Here is a 22,103-nt window from a genome sequence, read left to right on the forward strand (position 1 = left end):
GGATAATTATTACCTTTGTTTTAGTTTATGTAAATACCTTAATGCGACTAGGCATTAATGTGTTTGATTAATGCATAGAGCGTTAAAAAATTGTTGCAGTGCTCACAAAGTAAAATAAAATTAGTATCTAAAAATTATCACAAATTGCTTTTTTTATTATTATTGATAGGCTGTATAATAAATTTATCATATAAATTGAAATTATATTTGTAAAACAGGGGGAGAGGGATAAAATTTTTTATAGGTATTGAAAGGACTTTTAAGCAAGTTAAATTTATGTAAATATTTTAATGCGACGGATATATACAGAAATATATGTTAGAGTAATGCGTAAGGCTATAAGAAATGTAACAAAGATTGCGAAAATATAATAAAGTTAATGCTGTTAAAAGTGCCAATAAAATATGCATGAATGTTTTTTTCTGATCGGTAGCATATTAAAGTTAGCTCAAGCTCTCTTTCAAATTGCATCCTTTTGAAAAGTAATACATTATTTTAAAGGTATTGGACAATTGTTAGTCAGAATGACTTTTATTCATGCAAAATTTATGTAAATATTTTAATAAGATTAGGACACTTATATGATAGAGAAATTGCGTTAGAATAATACGCGAGACGTTCAAAAAATATTATGTTTGCAATAATAAAATGAGGTTTATGCTGATAAAATGTGTTGACAAGTGAATCATGCATAAAAAATGTTTTATTCAAGAATTAAATTTATATCTGTTAGAATACGATAATGATATTTTAATCCATAATAGTCCGATGTCGAACTTGAAGAGTTATCAAAATAAAATTTGAAATTTCTTATGTCTTATTTTTTAGTAAGGATATTTTTCATAATTATTAGTTATTAATAAAATACGCATTTTATTTATTTTAAAAACATTTTAAAGTACTTGGAAGAAAAAGATTAAAAGTATTGGATAAATATCATTGACATCAATGACGTATATTTAATTTAATATTATTATGGTTTTATTATTATTTATTCAATTTATTGATATTATTATTGTGTAATTTATTTAACTCTTTCAATGTAATAAAATACATTATTTAAAACTATGATACCTTTGTTAGCAAAAGTATTCCTTAATATGTAAAAATAAAAAATACAATTATTTTCTGCTCTCTTGAGCGAAAAATTAGATTTGACTGAATTTTATATATTCATAACCCTGATGCTTTCCATTTCTGTGATTCTGTTTTTCAGTGCATAGCCACTTTACTATTTTTAGACACCAATTTTATTACATTTTTTATTGTTACCTTCCGAAAGTTACGAGACCTCAGTAGTGACTCTGTAAAATTTGATTTCATTGCATTAAACTTTTTGCATTAAACATTCATTGCATTCATGAAATGAAATTTGAATGCATGGAATTTCAATGCATTAAACATTGCATTAATAATTTTACACTAGTTCATCGAATGCAGGAATTTTAAAATATTCATTTCAAGCGTATTTTTTAATAATGCCTGTTTTTTCTTCGTTTCTCTTTGAATTATTTTAAATAAATTTTGCAAATACCTTTGTACCCAACATATTAAATAATTTTCAGGAAAAGTCGTCAATATTACAAACGCGTAATGCTGCATTTTTGGAAGAGTTGAGATTTTTTTTCATGAATTAATATAACAAAATATTTTAAACGGTAAAAACTATATTATTAAAATTAAAAAGATATCGAAAAATATATATAAAAAATTACTCGAATTTTCTAAGGAAATATAACTTTCATATTTAGTTTAATATATATTTTTAAATAGGATCAAAAGATTTAGAAATTCATTAAATCTTAAAAGACCTACGCTATAAGGGAATTACAAAGCAAAAAATGTAAAACGTTAAAGAAAAATCTTGAATGTTTTTCTTTCATTTAAAATGACATATCCTGGTTCAGCTCTTAATTCCTCAACTCTTGACGTATCATTTATGTTCATTCTTTCAAAGATTTGTTTTGTTTTCTTGAAGAAAAATGATTCCTTTGAGTATATATAAGGTTTTTGTTGAAAAAACTTACCTGATCTTCTTTTTAGAATGTAACACTTTTAAGCCAACTATTTCTTATCCAATAGAATTCGCTTAAACCTTTCAAGAAAAAGCTTTTTGCTATCTCGGATCAACACCTTGGTTTTCAGCTTTTTGACCTTTTTCTAAGAACAATAAGCAGTTTTTTTATATAAATATTTTCTTTTTAGTAAGTTTCATAATATAAACAAAATAAATTATGTTGTATTTTTTGTTAAGATATGTATGGGTTAAAACTATTTGTCAGTAAAAAAGTTTCTCTTGATATATTCCTGATTATTCCGATTAATATTAATTATTGTCCGGATAAATTTTGTAATATTTACTATTACCATATTGTTCAGTGTAAATAATAAATGGGACGAAATATATCATAATATTTTTGAAAATAATTCTGTTTTGTTCAGAGCGTAAAGGTATTCTTTGTAAAAAATTAGTTTTTATTAATGCAATGATTTTTTTAAAGATATAGATGTAACTAATTTCTGGAATTTGATGTCATTTGCAGTTTTTTGCATTATTTAATCCTTGAACTTTAAATCGCTCAAGGAAGAGCTTTTTGTAATCTCGGATCAACACCTAGGTTTTCAGCTTTTTGGCCTTTTATTAAGAACAATAAGCAGTTCTTTATTATATAAATATTTTCCTTTTAGTATGTGTTTTACTGTAAACAGAATAAATTATCCTTTATTTTTGTTAAAATATGCATGGTTTTAAACTATTTGTCTGCAAAACTATTTTTTTTAATATTTTCCAGATTATTCCCGTTGATATTAAATATTTCCATGATAATAACTCCGTAATATTTATTGTTCCTATTTTGTTCAATTTAAGGATAAATTGGACATAAAACAGCATCATAATAAGTTGAAAGCAAAATAATTTGAAATTGTTTTGAAAATATGTGTGTTTTGCTTTTTTGAAAATATGTGTGAATTAGTATTTTATTAATCCAATGATTTTTAAAGTAATATATGCAACTAATTTCAAGAATTTAATGATATATGCATTTTTTGTGCATAATTTAAACCATTTTTCTATTAAATCGTTCCAAGAAACGGTTTTTGCTGTCTCGGTTCAATACCAGGATTTTCAGCTTTTTGACCTTTTTCAAAGAGCACTAAGCAGCTTTTTTATGTAAATATTTTTCTTTTCGTAAGTTTTATGATATAAACAACATAAATTATCTTGTAATTTTTGTTAAAATAAGTACGGATTAAAACTACTTTTCAGTTAAAAGTTTTTTTTTTAAATTTTCCAGATTATTTGGGCAGATATTAAGTATTTCCTGATAATAATTCCATAATAATTATTATTACTCCTTTTTTCCTTTTAAGGGATAAATTGGACATAAAGTATCCATCACTTATTAAAAATATATGTTTTTTTTTTCAGAATATTAAAATATTCTTTGTCAAAATTTGTAATTTTATCAATGCGATGATTTTTAATAGCATTGATAAAACTAATTTCCAGAACTTTACGATATCTGTTAAATTTTCGCATTATTTACATTCTTAACCCAAAACCTTTCAACAGAAAGCTTTATGCTATGTCGGATCAACAACTTGGTTTTCAGCTTTTTGACCTTTTTCTAAGAACAATAAGCAGTTTTTTTAAATAAATATTTTTCTTTTAGTAAGTTTTATAACATAAGCAAAATAAATTATGCTGTATTTTTTGTTAAGATATGTATGGGTTAAAACTATTTGTCAGTAAAACGTTTCTTTTGATATTTTCCGGATTATTTGCAATGATAATAAATATTTAGCATAGTAATAAATGCCTAATATTTATTATTATTATTAGTCTTAATTTAAGTGATAAATAGGATGTAAAATATTATCACATTTTGAAAATATATGTGTTTTTATATGGAAGGTTAAGATATTTTTTGTCAAACATTGGTATTTTATTAATACGATGAGAGACACAAACTTAACTAAATGCCTGTATTTGATGACATTTGCTTTTTTTTTCTTCCTATTTCACATTTTTGTGATATTTTCATTTTTAAAATTCCTTTTTTTAAAAGCAATAGGGCATTATTTAATATTTTGGTATTTGTTTTTCCTATTACACCATTTTTAAAGATTTTTTTGATTTTTGTTTTACAATTGGGGCATTAAAATAACTTTGAAAAAGTACTAGTTCTTTCTTACAACTTTCACTATTAATGCATTTCCATTAATGCACAAGTGTCTGGAGTTATACTATGTAGTTAATGCAAATATGTTTTTTTTTGGATAAAAAGAAAGTTTTCCTTTCTTCATTTTTTTTTCTTTTAATATTAATTTAATGAAACTCAATTGCTCTCAGTATATAAGCTTTAATACTATTTTATGATATTTTTGGAAGGAAATAATGTTTTATATTATTTTATTTAGATCATTTTATTTAAGGACATGCTTTACTATTTCTAAATGAATTGTTAAAGATTATTTTAGCATATTTTTAAAATTAGGACATTTTTAAACTAACATCTTTAGAAGTATTAGTTTTTTTTTCACAACTTTCACTATTTCCGCTTTCTCGTTAATGCATCAATGTCTGGAATTTTAATAGTTAATGCAAATATGCTTCGCACACTTTTTGAAGAAACTTTTAGTCTATTTGGAGTTTTAATTTTTGTTTGAAAAATGTCTGTATATTTTTCTTTGACGTTTCAAAGAATAAATATATTAGTAATTTCTGAATTCATAAATCTTTTTTACTAGTTAAATTGGGCGTAACCATTACTTCATAGCATTTCACTCAAACTAAATATTTGTTTGAGTGGGAGTTTCTTTTCGAGAAAACGAAGCATCAATGGATAAAAGCTCAGCTTAGTTTCAGGTAGAAAATAACCGCAAACTAACTGCTGGTTTTATAAGGGTTTTTAACCTTTTTGAAAGCGGCAGGTGTTTTGAAGATAATTTACCTTCACTAAAACTACAGATTTCTTATTATTATAAATGCTGAAGTTTTAGTTTCTGTACCTAAACCTAAGCTGCACTTTTTATATATGTTTCTGCCCTAAGGAAAGCTTGTGCTGATTCTCCTAAACTCTTGTGTATGTTTACTATTTTTTTGCACTATACTCAATTAATTCAGTGTTTAATTTTAAAAATTAAGAACTACATTTAATAATTTCCTTGCTGAATGAGACAACTGCAATTGATTTCGTTTACGGTTTTGGGATAATTTGGACACATTTTATAATTGGATATGATCCACCAGTTAGGTAAATATTTTAGTTTTGTGCATTCAAGTAAAAAGAATGATAATCACTGCATTTTAAGCTTTTTATTTCATGGTCACAGATGTCATGCACATTCTTCAATTTTTTTTCTCGATGCCATTTTAGATTATCTTTTCCCTATTTTTCACATTATTTTTGGTGCATGGTTCTCCATATACCCAACAGAAATGTTTTTGACAAATAACCACCCAGTAACGATCTTTTTAGCAAGTCCTCAGCGTCCATGCTTTTTTGAAATTATTTACTAGTAAATACTACTAATAATAATCAAAATGATCATAAATCAACTTATATTTAAACTTAGTTATATTTTACATAATAATTTAGAATATCAGAAAATAGAAAATTCATTTAGCATACAATACCTGTGAAAATTTTAAATAATGGTAAAAATTACGTTCATGATCTAAACAAAATAAATTGTGAATGTATTTATCCTAGTTTACAATACAGTTTAATTTCTTATAATAATTCAGAATTTTAAAAATGTATAAAATTCATTTTTCAAAAAATACCTATGAAAATTTTAAATCATTGTAGAAATTACGCTTATGATCTAAACAAATTAAATTGTGAATGTATTTATTCTACTCGTTTAGCTTTTATTTTATAGAAAATTCTGAAAATTCATTCATGAGATTTTATGAAGAAGATAAAATTTGAAGAAAATCTGAATGCATTAGGCCCGCTTTTTAAGCTCCTACTTTTCCAGAAAATTAAAGAATTCATTCTGAAGATTGTTTTGTAGAAGATAAAATTTGAAGAAAACCTGAATGTATTTAACCCGGTTTTTAAGACTAATTTTCTATTAGGTTGGAGAATTCAATCAGATTTTTTTAAGTAAAATATGTAGATAATTTGAATATAGTAGGATGAGGATCAAATACTTTGAGAATTTTCTTCGGATTTTTTTCTAAATAAAATCTTAAAACTCAGATTTTCTTAGCGAGATTTTAATTTATTACTTAAATAAAATCTCGAAAATAAGTTAATGCTGGAATTGTTTTCTTTATTTTTTTTCCGGGGGATGTCTTTAAACCTTAAAATATTAGGAAACAATAAAGATTGATCTATTTATCTGAGAAATCCTGGTAAGCATTAGCGAAATAAATTTGATGTATTATAAAAGATGCTCATAATCACGTCTTGAAAGCCTGACTCAAGTTGACTTAATGACAATAATAAAAAGCAACTCCAGCACGTCTTTCCGACGTTCATAGGATATTTGTCAAAGTCTAAAAACCGTGGAGTTATAAATCTCTTAAGTCTATTTTGAACTTAAGAGTGAAATGACCCAGTACAGTAAAAGAAGAATTCTAAAAGACAGAAAAGGAAGTCCCAAAGGGAATTCAGCCTATCTGTCAGCATTGCTATCGTCACCGAAGACAATGGGGAGCTTTACATTTGCAGTATTTTTCAGGATTGTTCTATCTAGATTTATAAAGGTGCTTTTTCTCAAGCTTTCTAAAAAGGTTTTTCAGTAAATGCAACTCTTCTCCTGCAACCTAACCTGTGAGAGTAAAAAGAATAGACGAAACTAATGATTTAGAATGTTGTCGTAAATATATTTCTTTAAATCAGTCGGATAGTAACTTGATGAAATATGTTATCATACAACTGTTTTACAACTTTACTAAGTAACTTTTATCACATAACAAAACTTTGGAAGTAAGAAAACATTTAACGGATCTCTAATAATTTAGAAAGTTATCTTAAAAACTTTTCTTTAAAGCTGTAAGATTAAATTTGATAAAATATGCAGTAATGCAATTTTTTATACTAATTCTTTATTTTTGAAACTTTTCTCTCATAACTAGACCAGTTAAAGTGATATGAGCTTTACATTTGCAGAATTTTTTAGGAATGTTCAATCTAGATTTATAAAGTGTTTTTTCTCAAGCTTTCTAAAATGGTTTTTCAGTAAATGTGACTCTTCTCTTACAACCTAACTTGTGACAGTAAAAAAGAAAAATATACACATTTAACGAAGCTCTAATGATTCAGAAAGTTATCGGAAATCTATTTTTTTAAAAATCTATTGGATTTAATTTGATGAAATATATTTTCATACAACCAGTTTTCCTCATAAACTTTATTAAGCAACTCACATAACCAACCTTTATAAGTAAGAAAAACATTTAATGGTGCTCTAATAATTTACGTAGAAAGTTTTCGTTAATATTCTTCTTTTAAACTGTAGGATTAAATTTTATGAAATATCCTGTAACGCTTTTGTTTTTTTTATCATATACTTTATCTCAGTAATTATCCTCTCATAACTAGACGAATTCGAATGAAATGTAAAATATTTAAGAAAGATGTGGTGATTTAAAAGTTTATCTTAAATGCTTTTGTTAAAAATTATCCGATTTTATTTAATGATTTAATGTCATAAACTTTCTCTTTCTTTTTTTCTCACTTCTTAATTTCCTCTTTTAACCATATTTTTCTCTCTTCTTGGCGGAATTAAAAAGTATTTAACGTAACTTTAGTAATTTAAGAAGCTAAAGTAAGCATTGTTCTAAAAAATTACAGGATTTGATTTGATGAAATGCGTCACCATGGAGTTATTTTTACTATAACCTTTTTTTCAGGAATTAATAAAAGATATTCAGCTTTGGATATAGAAAACAACCAGAAGATCTTAAAAATTAATAAAGCTAAATGAATTTCAGAATAGGAGAGAGCTTTCAACGTAACAACATTTTCAAAGAAATCGAAATAATATGCTTATTAAGTATGTTTACAGATAACCAAAGTGTGTTTTTAATCCTTTAAAATTAAATAACATGAAAATGTAACTTAAACAGATTATTAATCTTCCACTATCATGGGAAATAAAATGCTTGTATATAATTACAAGACTCTTTTTTATTTTAATAAGAGACTCTTTATAATTAAAAGACTCTTTTAAAGTTGGATACTTTCAAAACACGAGTTCTTATGTCCAAATAGAATCGTTGTATCTAGGAAACTACAAAAAGCAGATTAAAAGCTGTCAAGGTGTCAGAAAGACACTGAGTGTCTTTAAACTTAGCGACTAGTTTTTGGTTAATATATTAGTCTCAGTCCAAAGTTCTCAGTCTCTCAGTCCAAAGTTCTCAACAATAAGAAAAATTAACAGTTGATATTATTTTATGATTTTATCTACATTTAATAGCCTTTTAAGCGTGTCTTAACACATGGAGTAAAATAATGGTCCACGATACAAAATTTCCAGTTAGTTCTAAACAGCAGATGAATTTTTATTTTTTTTCGCAATTATTATTATTTTATATATGTATATATACACCGAAGAGCCATTAGATTATGACCGCCCTCCCTCTGTAATAGTGGGCTCGCCCAAGTTTTCGTGGTTTCTCGCCCAGGAAAATTTTTTTTCATGGAGCACATTAGGACCCATAATTCTCATAGAACAATCCCTTACGTCTGTGAGCTACTTGAACATAGTTGCAGACCAGGTTCACCCATTCATGGCAACAGTTTTTTCTGCGGGGGATGGTGTATACCAACAGGATAATACACTATGTCATAAGGATCGAATCGTCGAGGAACATTCCAGTGACTTTCAATTCATGTCTTGGCCCCTAAATTCACCTGACCTTAATCCAATAGAGCATTTGTGGTCCTACGTGAAAAACCAAATTCGTGCTTCCACGCTACCCATTTGCAATGTGAGGGAATTGCAGGACCAGTTGGTGAGCGCTTGGTACCAGGTACCTCAGACTACCTATCAGCACCTTGTAGAATCATTGCCACGGCGGATGCTAGCAGTTTTGAGGGCTAAAGGTGGTCCTACATGTTATTAGCAGGGTGGTCATAGTGTAATGGCTCTTCGGTGTATATACATATATATATATATATATATATATATATATATTTCAAGAATAGTTTAAAAGAATTATTGAACATAAATTTCAGAATTATGCGAAAAATTAAATACTTTTTAAAGAACAAAATTCTAAAAGTATTACAAACTTGAATATAATAAATATTAATACTGCGAAAAATTTATTTCAAATTAAAATGTATTTTTTACCCTACATAGATAGAATAAAAATTATATCTTAAGAGAAATTTGTTGAAGAATTTAATTAAGAAAAACATCGCCAGGCATCAACATGAGCTGCTGTTTTTCCTACTTTTGCTTCTGAAAAAGTGTAATTTTCTTATTTGATAATTAAAGTAATACCTCTCATCTTTTATAATTTTCTTTATTCTGCGTTGCTATGGTAACCGATTAAAATATAATTTCATTAGAATTTGAATCAAAACAAAACATTAAAAATATATAACTCTTTTTGAAAGTGCCGAATGGTTTCAAGGCTTAATATCCTTTTGGTACTGCTGCTGCCCTCATGTGGTGACTATGTAACATTCTCTGAGTATCATTAAGAGAATATTGGAGGAGTGGTGGCTTACGGAATAGAGCTTTCGCCTTCCAATGAGTTGATCCGGGTTCGAATACAAGAGATGACTTTTCGATACGAATCCCGAATCCGGCTAGCACAGATCACAAAGCTGACGTAGGATATACTCAGTGCTTGACGGAACATAGGATAGAGACCCCTTCCTGTCTGGTTAACCAGGGGAAGTTTTCATGGTTTTCTTCTACGTGTAACGTAAATGCTGGGTAGCTCCATCCGAAAGTCCTGCATGAAGGCAAATTTCTTCTAATACTTGATCCAGGAGTCCCGTTGTCTTCTGGATTGGGTTCAAAATTACAAGGCTATGGAATTGAACATTGATTGTCGTAAACCCTAAATTAGGTTGGCTGCTCAATGGCGATTATAAAGTAAAAAAGTAATATTGTTCTAAAGATAAACTTCCTCGAAACAATATTTTAAGCTATATTATGAGCACGCATCGCTACTTTTCCTTATTGAAAATGCTGTATTTTACAGATATAGTTGGTCAGATTTCTGATAGTTTATACAAAATAAGTGAAATAGTAGAAATGCTGTCAGCATCAATTAGCAATTGATTTCTGCTATTATCTAATGACGAGTATTATAAACGACTAAAGTTTATGTATTGAGGAAACCCATCTGTCGTATGAAAAATATATTTCAGCATCAATTAACAATTCATTTCGGCAATTATCTAATGATTATAGCCGAAATTATAGCTATTATAAAAGACCAAAAATTATGTATAGGCGAAAGCATCTGTCGTATGAACAGTATATTCCTTCGAAAAAGAGTAGGTTTTGTATAAAATCATTTCATCTTCGTGATTGCAAACGAGGATTTGCACTAGAGGCAAGCATTTATTACGGGGTTTGCACTATTGCAGCAGCTAAAAACTATTATATTTGAAAGCCAGGGAGGACAGAAATTTAGCTTTTTCTAAACCATTGTCATACAACTGGTTTTGCCATATTGTTTCTATCAGAAAGTTACGAGCTCTTCTAGCGCTGCGCAATGAGGATTGTTGTTTTAGTTCATTTACGTCGCACTAGACGTAAAATTGGCTACAATTGGCTATTGGCTACAATCGCACAATTGGCTATTGGAGACGGTCTGGAACACATCCCTGAGGATGATCCGAAGACATGCCATCACAATTTTAATCCTCTCCCGAGGGGATGGCACTCCCTCTTTGGTAGCCCGACAACCTGCGAGCGAAGTCGAACACTTTACGGTAGAATAGTTTAACGAGGATCAATACCACACACCCTCGGTCCCTACGCAGACGGATCCAAGTGGTCCCCCGCCCGCACACTGACCGCAGTCAGTGATGCTTGACTTCGGTGGTCTGCTTGGAACCGTGTCTTAACTATCATTCCACGGCGGGACTTTGAATTTCGTGATATATAAACATATTATTTATATTAATACCATTTACTATAATTGACGCACAGTATACAATTGTATATGATTTTGCATTTCAAGTGTCGAGCCTGTTGTGTCCGTTTTTCCGTCTGATATGCTAGATGAGATTCCTCGGAGATCGACAGCTTTGCGGTAGAGAATTCATTTTGGCTACGAAATTGCATTAAAAAAAAAAAGAAAAAAAAAAAAGACTTTAAAATGCTGCGTCAGTCATTGATGTCAGTCCAAATAATAAATTTAGTCGAGATTTCTATGAATGCCGCAAAGCATGTTTCCGTGGTTTGCGTCTGCCGTACCACTATTGTGTATTGTGCAACCACTATTGTGTAAAACTTTTTGTACCATAAATGTTTAACATCGGAGATATCCACCGTACGGAGTGGGTTAATTTATTTACTAAATCCCTCTACTGGTGCTGTTTTTATTTTATTTCTACATGGACATCATATATTGATTTAAAAATTAATAATTTCTTTTTGTAGTATTATTGCTTCATTCATAACATTTAGCACATTTTATACATACAATTATTTTTGCAACCAAAAAAATCCTTACTGTTTTGCATAATACCGGAAATTTTTGTTCCACTTCTTTTAATAATTTTTGAGCTGAGTTTTTTATATAAAATTCAGTAGGAAGAAAATTGAGGTGAACAGTAAATTTGGATTTCTCAAAAATATTTTAGTGATTAATTATTCAAAAAACATTCTTTAATTCACATAGTGCAGTTAAGAAAGCTTTTAACATCCGTTTCTACCTGTTATATTGCATAACTTGTTATATTGTATAACTTGTTTTATTATATAACTTGCTATGTTGTAAAATTCTGACACACCTTTATTTCCAGAATTATATTCTGAACGAGAAAACTTTGATAAAAATGTTGATTTTTTGAGAATACATAAATTAGAAAAACTGCAACTTACCATTGTAGCGTAATAAATCAATGAACTATTCTTTTTGCTAAATTTCAAAAAGAAAAAAATGCACAATTTCAAGATATATATTTATTCATTGTATTATGTAAAACTATGTAAAATTAACAATCACTCTGTTATGAAATAGTTTCAAATATAACCTATTAAATGATTATCAATGAATTAAAATTTTTATTCAGAATTAATTTGAATACTTCAATATTTATCTTGAACAGCAAGATTAAATTAGCTTAGAGTTTTGAATTAATTTAAAAACTTATGTATTGGACTTCACGCTAATTATAATATCTAAGACATCTCTTCATTTATTTGAAATTTAAATTTAGAAGCAGCTTTCAACCTAAATAGTATTTGATGTTAAGAATTAATAAGTCTTGAGTATTCTCCAATAAGTCTAACTTATCCAAATCCGGCGAAATATTTCAATGATCAAACTGTCAGAGGAACTGGATTATTCCGTAGAATTTGCAGTAATAACTTTCTAAGAACCATCATCGACTAAAAGGATGACTTCCGAACCATTTTTAATTGAACTTAGAGAATCAAAGTTTCCCTTCATATAACTTACGTGAAAGTTTATCAATAATTCCTTAGTTTTACATAGATCCAAGATATATTTTAAGCTATATATATATATATATACAACAAAATAAATAAATACAAGAAAACACGACAAAAGTTAAGAAAAACAATAAGTTTCATTTATAGCGCATAAGCTGCAAGTAAACAGAACTCATTAGATAAGTTCAAAATGAAGATAAGACAATGGAAAATTATAGACATATGAAAAAGAGGGGGGTAATAATAATGAAAAAAATAATAACAAACAACTGATTAAAAAAAAAACATGAATTTTTTTTCAAAAAATTGGAAAATAAATTATATAATCTTTTCATCAGCCCACACGATTATATCCGCTAAAAAGAGTGCTTTCTGATATTGCTATTATTTTTTTTTTCATTTTTATTTCCCCACCTTTTTCATATGTCTATCATTTTCCTTTGTTTTATCTTCATTTCGAACTTATATATATATATATATATATATATATATATATATATATATATATATATATATATATATATATATATATATATATATACATGTATGTACTTATACATACGTAATGCACGTTTCGATAAAATTTGGAATGGACATAAGTGATGTAATATTTTTGTTCAGCAATTACACTACTCTCGCATAATCGCTCAAAATGCTCATGGAAGTCAGAAAGTATGGAGCACTGGAGGTTCAAAATGAAGATAACGCAATAAGTAAAAATAACACGTAATAACAAAAATTATTTTTACTCATTGTGTTCTATTTTATCTGTTGTAATTTTCGCAAAAAAAATTTTTGAGAGCTCCTCACACTATTGTATTAATATACAGGGTGTCTCAGTTAAGCGTTTCAGAACTTCTAAGAGGGGTAGGGGGCATCCTGACGACTCAAAATCATATAGCAATGTGGGGTCGGAAATGCTTTCCTGAAGAGGTGACGTACACAGGAGCACCATAAAGAAAAGAGACCGTCATTGAAAAATCGCTATAATAATACATTGAAAAAATTATATGGTACACGGGCCAAAGTAAGTGTTCGAAGTTTCTGCCACCGGCTACAATGCACACCTCACATCTCCGGCGCATGGACATTCGAACATTCTGCTATACTCCAGGCAAATCTCGCAGGCAGCTACTGCGATTTTTGCAACCAGCATTATCAACAGGGGTGTCATAAACCAGTGTTTTCATATGACTCCAGAAATCAAGACATGATAGGTCGGGTGACCGAGGAGGCCATCTAATTTTTTCAATGTATTATTATAGCGATTTTTCACTTAAGGTCTCTTTTCTGTATGGTGCTTCTGTGTACGTCACCGCATCAGGAAAGCATTTCCGACCCCACATTGCTATATGATTTCGAGTCGTCAGGATGCCCCCTACCCCTCTTAGAAGTTCTGAAACGCTTAACTGAGACACCCTGTATTTTGCTTCGGCTATATTGATACATAATCAGAAAGCACTCTTTTTGCGGATATAATCGCGTGGTTTGATGAAAATATTATATCTTTTATTTTTCAGATTTTTTAAAAAATTTTTATCCTTTTTTTCCAGTTGTTTGTTATTTTCTTTTTTTATTATTTTTCTTTCCCCCCTTTTTTTCATATGTCTGTAAATTTCCTTTGTTTTATCTTCGTTTTGAACTTTTCTAATTAATTTCTGTTTACTTGCAGCTTATGCGCAATAAATGAAACTTATTGTTTTTCTTAATTTTCTTCGTGTTTTTTTGTATTTATTGACTTTGTTAGATCTATATATATATATATATATAAATACATAATCTGGCAGACTTGTTGCGAAAATAATATTTTAAATCAATTTTGCGAGATATGTTATATTTTGAGTTCCATTCTGTGCTTTTCTTGAATTTTTATTTTTTTAATTTTTTTGCATTATATGTTTTATTTTGTAATTATTGCTTAATATATTTGCTTTTCGTTTAAATCTTTTGGTGCCTCTCGCAGTATTGTATTGCTTTGTTTTGCTTTGACTCCATTAATACAGCGATGCCAACTTGCTCTGGACAGCAAATAAATATTTTAAAGTTGTAGTTTATCAATTGTGATTCTTGGTTTCATAAATTTTATTTAGTAGATTTTTATCCACCACTATTTCTAAGTAATTCGTAGGCTTATATAATTCACCACTTAATAGTAGTTATGCCTTGCTATTTATTTTAAAAAAGAAGCAAAAGTAGTCAAACATTTGCAAAATTTAGCTAGTAGTTATTTACCGTTTTGTTAATTATTCTGGCGTGTCCGGGAGCAGTTGGCATCTCTGTTACCACAATATTAGAAAGCAATTTTTGCGGACGTAATCGTGTGAGCTGACGACCAGATTATATCGTATCCTTATTATGTTTTCCAGCTTTTCATTTTTTTTTTAAATTTTTAAATATTTAGAAAAAAAATATTTTATTCACAAGGTATTTTTATTCTTTTCCTTAAAAATATATATATTTCCATGTTTTCTTTGTATTTTTAGCTTATTTTATGAGTCTCTGCATTTGCATCTTCTGTGCAGTAAATAAAACTTATTATTATTTTTCTTTATTTACTTAATGTTCTTCGTTTATCTTTTTTTTCTTTTATCACTCTTTTCCTTGAAAATGAAAATTGTATGTCTCATTTACAGTTCAAATTGCATTTCTTCGTTATAAATGACCGAAAAATTTACACCATTTATATTTCAAGCTGTATTGAACATTTCTAAGTAAAATAATGAAAAATTATTTCAATTTAGTTTTGTATTGAGTTGCCTTTCGAAAAATCAGTTTTCTTATTGTGCTCATTAATATTGAAAAACTTTTATAAAAATAAAAGCTTCTGAACGGTAAGGAAATGCGCAAAGGGTGAAATTAACAATTAGGGGCCGAAACTTTTAGCTGCTGTTTTGACAAATCACTGTACCCTTTCACAGTTTTCATGGTCAAGATTTCAAATGCATCGAAAATAAATAGCTTCTATTTTTAAAAAAAGTATGTTTTTGTGTCAGATATCGTATCTTAATTAATAGTTAGCCCTAAATAACTATCATATTTGAGGTCAATACTTTGAAATATCTAGATCGGTATGTATTTAGTAAGTAAAAATCCACTCATTAGAACGAAAGTTATTCAAGGCGATACTTTTTTCTAAGAAAGTAACCAAAAAATTCCCGTTAACTTTCTATATACGTAATAAAACGTCACATAACTTTCTGACGTGAAGCTTATATATTTGAGGATAACATAATAGACTTATGTTTTACTTCTGTGCTTCATGACTGTACTTCATATATTATGTACTTCATAACTCAATTGACTCGTACCGTACAAAGCTCAAATACTTTTTCTAAATTTATTTTGTCATTCAAAATGTGCTGGCTATTTATAAAAAAATCAACTATCAAAGTAAATTAAATGATCTTAAATTTCATTTACTTTACACATATCTCTCTGAGGTTTTATTTCCAAGAATAATAGTATACTGACTTATTTGATAGATTTCTTGATGAAACTTTCTAATATCATGACAATAAATCATTCCTTCTCTATATTTAATGAATAAAATAAAAGTTAAAAGAATTTCATTCCCATATTAAGTAACTTTGATTAAATTAAGAGATATGAAATCATCCAGATATTTATTCATTTCAATATTCTTTTAGTAACACTCCAAAAATAAGAAATAAAAAGAACAAACTAACTTATCCCAAAAGAATACTCGAAATGTAATCAACTGAAAAAATCTGAACAAAACTATTTTTTCTTAAATTTAAAAAAAAAAGTAGTTTCTGCGTGAACGTGAATTTATGGTTGACGACAAGGCTTCATTTAAAATTTGAGGAAGGTGGTTTTCTTTTAAATTAAAAGTTGGTTTAGTTTTTAATGGGAACAAAAATCCTCCTGGAACACCGGGGTATCGGATTTAATTCCATGTTTCTTAACCACACTGACATTTTTTCTTTGTGATATTTTTCTTTTTCGAGCTTTTTAAGATCAGTAGAAAATTGATTTTTTTCCCCTTTAAATGCAATTGATTCCTTCAAAGACGTTTTTCTTGGTAAATACTAATCAAAGAAAAGATCTAAGGGATTTGAATGAGAGAAACTCGATTTAAATGGAAAAATTGAGATTTTATTTCTAGAAATGGCTCTCAATAGTATGGATTTTATAAATCAATTAAACTTATTTTTTTTTCAGTCTAAACTTTTTAAAGTAATGTAATTGAATAAATAACTTTAAGATCTATAGCTTTACTTATATAATATAGCATAAAGATACTTCTGGATCTTAAATAACTCTTCGTAATGCCTTTTTGAATTAAAAGTTTTGAAAACGTTCTTCAAATGAAAATTGAAAGTTATTTTGAACAGGTATAATAGTAATTTGAAAACAAGATATATATATATATATATATATACATGATTTTTAAAAAAAATTTTATAAGCAAAATGGCAAAGCTATTCTGCTGCTTTTTTAATTAATTAAATATTTTATTTGCTTCGTAGAATTATATAAGCAGGAAAATTGTATTAAAATTATTATTTAGTAATTAGAAATTTGTATTAGCTCTAAATCGAATGAACATGCTTTGTTTTTCAATGTGCTTGTCTATGAACTATCGTCAAACAAGTACGAATACTATGACTAATGAATAAGTTTAAAATGAAGGTGAAGCCTGATTTTTGATTATCTAAGTAAATTTCTATAATATATGTTTGTTTTTTTTTGGTTTTCATACACATATGAATATTATTTAGCAAATCGTGTTAGTTATTCAGAGAAGTTTGAAATTTTAATTTTTAAGAAATTTCATTTAAAAATCCTAGACTGGGACCATTTAGCCATGCGTTTGCATAAAATTGGCCAGACATTATTTTTTTATAATTATTTAACAATGATAAAAATGCATGCAACAACGATTGCACGTAGCTGTTGCAAGCAAATTAAACAGCATGGTATCTACAGGGCCTACACTGCGAATTCGCCATTTCGCCCTATGCGTTAAAATCTTAAATTCAGCGAAACAATTTGTGTTTTAGTGAAAGTACTGGAAAATGGTTTTTCTACTGAAAAAAAGCTATATTCCCCTTTATCCTGGTAAAAAAACAGTCGAAGTTTACTTTTTTGAACAAATCCTGTATTTCTTTTACGATTACAGTAATTTCTGTTAGCTACATCGCTTAACCAATCTAGATTATTTTAGGTCCAGAAAATGTAAGCATAACAACACGAGAGATTATGTAACCACGAGAAACTACGGTAAAATAAAGAATAATACATTGGTACAAGGATCACGTGATATTACGTGACAAAATTCTTTCCTACAGTTAGAGTCACTAAAGCAGATTCAGAGGTATCAAGATGCATATTTTCTTCCAACTATTTTTGTAGGAAATATGTTTTCTCGTGACAATACAATATACAATTTTGTGACAATAACATAATGTTGCTTCAGGATTATCCTAAAGTTACTGCACTAATGCAATAAGTTATTGAAAATTAACCCGACCTACTCCTATTTCGTTTTCTCAAAGTAGATAAAATATCAACGTTTTCCTTCCTCTAAAACGTTCATTGCTCAGTTACTCCTCCTCAACTGTAAAATGATTATTGATTTGAATTTGAATTTTGTAAAATAATAAAACTTATAGAAAATTTGTATTTTGATTTAAAATTGTCCAAGGGAAAAATGCATCATAAAAAACTTTTAAGATTAGAATCCGGATAATAATTTTGAAAATTTTCTAATACTTTTAATATTTGGCTAATTCACTGATTAGCCTTAGCGCGGGTCCTTTATACGTGTGGTTACTTGCACTCCCTAGTAAAGATTTTTTGTAGTTTTAGCAATATAGATTGATTTTGCGTTAGGAAACAGCACGTAATATTAAGGAATTTGTTAGAACTTATATTTTAAGTTATTTATGTGTAGTGGTGGGCAAAATATATAGAAATAATCTTTGCTATGTAAATTAAAATAATAAAAATCATTATGAGAATACTTCGCAATCAGAAAAACATTATGATTTGTGTTAGAGAAACCACCACGAATTTCATTTGGAAAAAGGCCAAAACATAGATATCATAGTTATATCCCTTCTAATAAATAAATTGTTCAATTAAAATAATAAATTTTAATTATTCTAAATAGACAAATTTTTGAGATGGATTTTTCATTCATTTTTTTTTTTTACTAATTATTTTGTTAGTTTCTTTTGAATGCTTAGTGAAAAAATTAGAGCATAAATAGAAATTCGAAAAAATAGCGCGCAAATTTTTTTAATATGATTTTGAAACAGAATTTTAAAACAAGACAACATCAAATTAGCAAATAATTGTTTAAAAATATGAACAAGTTTCATCATAGAGAGGTGCATCTTCAAAATCTAGGAAACACGAAAAGACATGCAAAAACATGGGAAATACAGAAAAGGTGATTTATTTAAAAAACAAGGTCTATGCCCTGAAGTTAAAACATATTGAGAAGAATAAAGAATTAAGAGCTAAAAAAACGAACATAAATGTTTTTACAATTTTGGACAAATGTGAAACAACAGTAAGATCATTTACTCTACTATTTCTAATGTCTATAAGTCTTGAGACACTACGAAAGGTATATTTAAAATAAAATAAATGTGTAATATCTTGAAATTAAAACATTTATTTGTTCAAAAAATTTTTTAAAAACTCTTTATTCCATTTTTTTTCTTTTAATTTACCTATCGTTCAATCAATATAATTTACTATATCTGAATATGATCTTACTCATCGCAAAAATAAATTGAAAAAGATTTAATAATAATTGATTTACTCTCTTACTCATAAATTTTTATCATAATTGTTACCTATTCTAAATTTATCCTTTACTAAAACACAAATCTCACATACGCAATCTAGCTTTATTTCTAATATAATTCAACTAACATTTCAGTTGAAAGACCGATAGAAAGGCGGAAATTCTAAATTAAACGTCGTTTGTGAAGGGCTGAAACTGTAGACGTTTCCCAAACATAAAATTACATTCCATTTTAACTGAATTTAAAGTTTTCAGTCGATGTTGAGTTCAATGCTTAATTGTTGAATTATCAGTCTAATTAGCTGGATAATCATTTTAACTGCGTTACGTCATTCTTAATAAAAGCCTTTCGCGTTACGCCGAGTGGGTTCATCGGGTACACGCTTCCTAATTGCACTGTGTCACTTTCTGAGATTATTTCACTAACCTTACGCCATTTCCAAACCACTTCTAATCTGAAATCTTAAAATAAATAAGAAGTACATTTCCATACAATTTCCGTAGAGCAAAAAATAGGCTATATATCAAGATACAATGATCGAAAAAAATTTCTGTCTGACGAATGTTTAAAATGTTGAGATCTTATTGGATCTGTCTATTAACCTTTATGAATTTCAATGTATTGTCTCCTAACCAAATTGCACTTTTTTATATTATTTCTCTAACCTCACGCCATTTCCGATCCACTTCTAATTTGAAATCTTAAAATAAATAAGAAATACATTTCCATGCAATTAACATAGAGCAAAAAATAGGCTATATATCAAGGTATAATTATCGAGAAAAATTTCTTTCTGACGAATGTTGAAATCTTATTGGATCTGTCTATTAACCTTTAAGAATATGGATCTATTGTTTCCTAACCAAATTTCACTTTCTTAGATTATTTCGCTAACCCTACGCCATTTCCAAACCACTTCTAATCAGAAATCTTGAAATATACGACATACATTTCCATACATTTAGCATAGAGCAAGAGGAAAAAATAGGCTGTATATTGAAATATAATTTTTCTTGAAAAAAATCCTTTTAGCGAATTTTTATTTGTCATTTATTTTGCAAAATCAAGATGGTTAAGTCTACTATAAAGTAATAATAATAAGAATATGAAAATTTAGATCTTATTGGATCAATGTCTGTTAACTTAATTTGGATCTACGTCTCCTAATCTAGTTGCACTGTGTCTCTTTCTTAGATTATTTCTCTAACTTTACGACATTTCCGAACCACTTCTAATCTGAAATCTTGAAAATAAAAAATATATTTTCATACTGTTAACATAGAGCAAAAGGTAGGCTATATATTAAGGTATAGTTATCTAAAAATATTTCCTTTTAGCAAATGTTTTAAATTCCGTTCATTTTCCAGAATCTAGATAGCTCTGTATACATTAGATTAATAACAAAAATGAGTCGATTGAGATCTTATTGGATCAGTCTATTATACATATGTTAAATTTCGATCTATTGTCTCCTAACCAAATTGCACTGTGTCACTTTCTTAGATTATTTTTACTAACCTTACTCTTCTACTTTCCCGAACCACTTCTAATTTGAAATGTTTATTAATTGGTATTTTCAAATTTACATATAGTCTTAACCCTTTTCAAAACAATACCTTTCGACCGAAAATATTTGTCAGGAAACTCACTATCAATTGCCATCTTAGATAACACATTCTGAGTGGAGTGACATACCTTTGTTATTTTTTTATTCTTTTTCCTTTTTTTTTTAAAGAATAGTAGTTGCTAACGTTGAAACGTAAGTAGTCTTACGTTTCTATTTGTTTGCAGTATTTTGGAAATAGTATTGCCAGACTGGCAAAGGGTTTGTGGTATAATCAACATAATAGGTTCAAGTAAAAAAGTTAGTGACCTGGCAAATCTGTAAACTTCTATGTATATTCAATGTATTCTCTTTAATCGTCTTCCTGGAGTAAAACGAACTGAACTGAATTTCAATTGAATGTAATTTATATATATATACCATAGTAAAATTTTGTTCTTTTTCTCTTTTGCGCATTGCTTTACGTCGATACTTTTGTCCTACGTGCTTGATTAGAATCCTGGATGTTTTTAATTTATTTGTTAAAATGTTATTAAAGTTATGCTTAAATTCCGAATTTCTCCTTTTTTCTCTTTGACGATTGACTTACCTAAGAAGCAAAATTTATTACACGCAAGCTATCTCGCCAAGGATAAGTGGTGACCCGGACGTGATGGGAACACGCCTACCTTGTTAGAAACTCCCACTTCGATTTGAACGAGCCAAGTTCGATGGATTCTCCATTGAACAATTGATTTGCTACTTGTGACTGAGACATTATCCACCTCCTCATGCTGTTGCTACTCAGTCTCGAACACACACAACGTCGGCCTGTATTCACTCGACTGCTAATGCAACACAGGAGCGACCGCCACTGTGAACTAGCTCTCACGATCGGCACTCAAAAGTACGGTTACTTTAATACAGCTCTCCCGGCTACTCACAAAACAGCAATGAATCAACTAGTGGTATCCGTTCATCTAATTCCATCACAGATGTAATTCTGGTGGGGGAGTAGTGTGTTCACTACTACTAAAGTACGATTCCGATTCACTAGTATTTAACCCCTTGGAGACGGGTGATTCAGAAAAGCATTCGTACAAAATCATAATCAAGTTGTAATTAAATAAAAAACGGTAACTTAAATGTAGTCGTTGCTAATTTGACTG

This window comes from Parasteatoda tepidariorum, chromosome 12, assembly GCF_982258835.1.
Source record: "Parasteatoda tepidariorum strain Cologne lab strain chromosome 12, Ptep-v5.0, whole genome shotgun sequence".
Classification (NCBI taxonomy): Eukaryota; Metazoa; Arthropoda; class Arachnida; order Araneae; family Theridiidae; genus Parasteatoda; species Parasteatoda tepidariorum.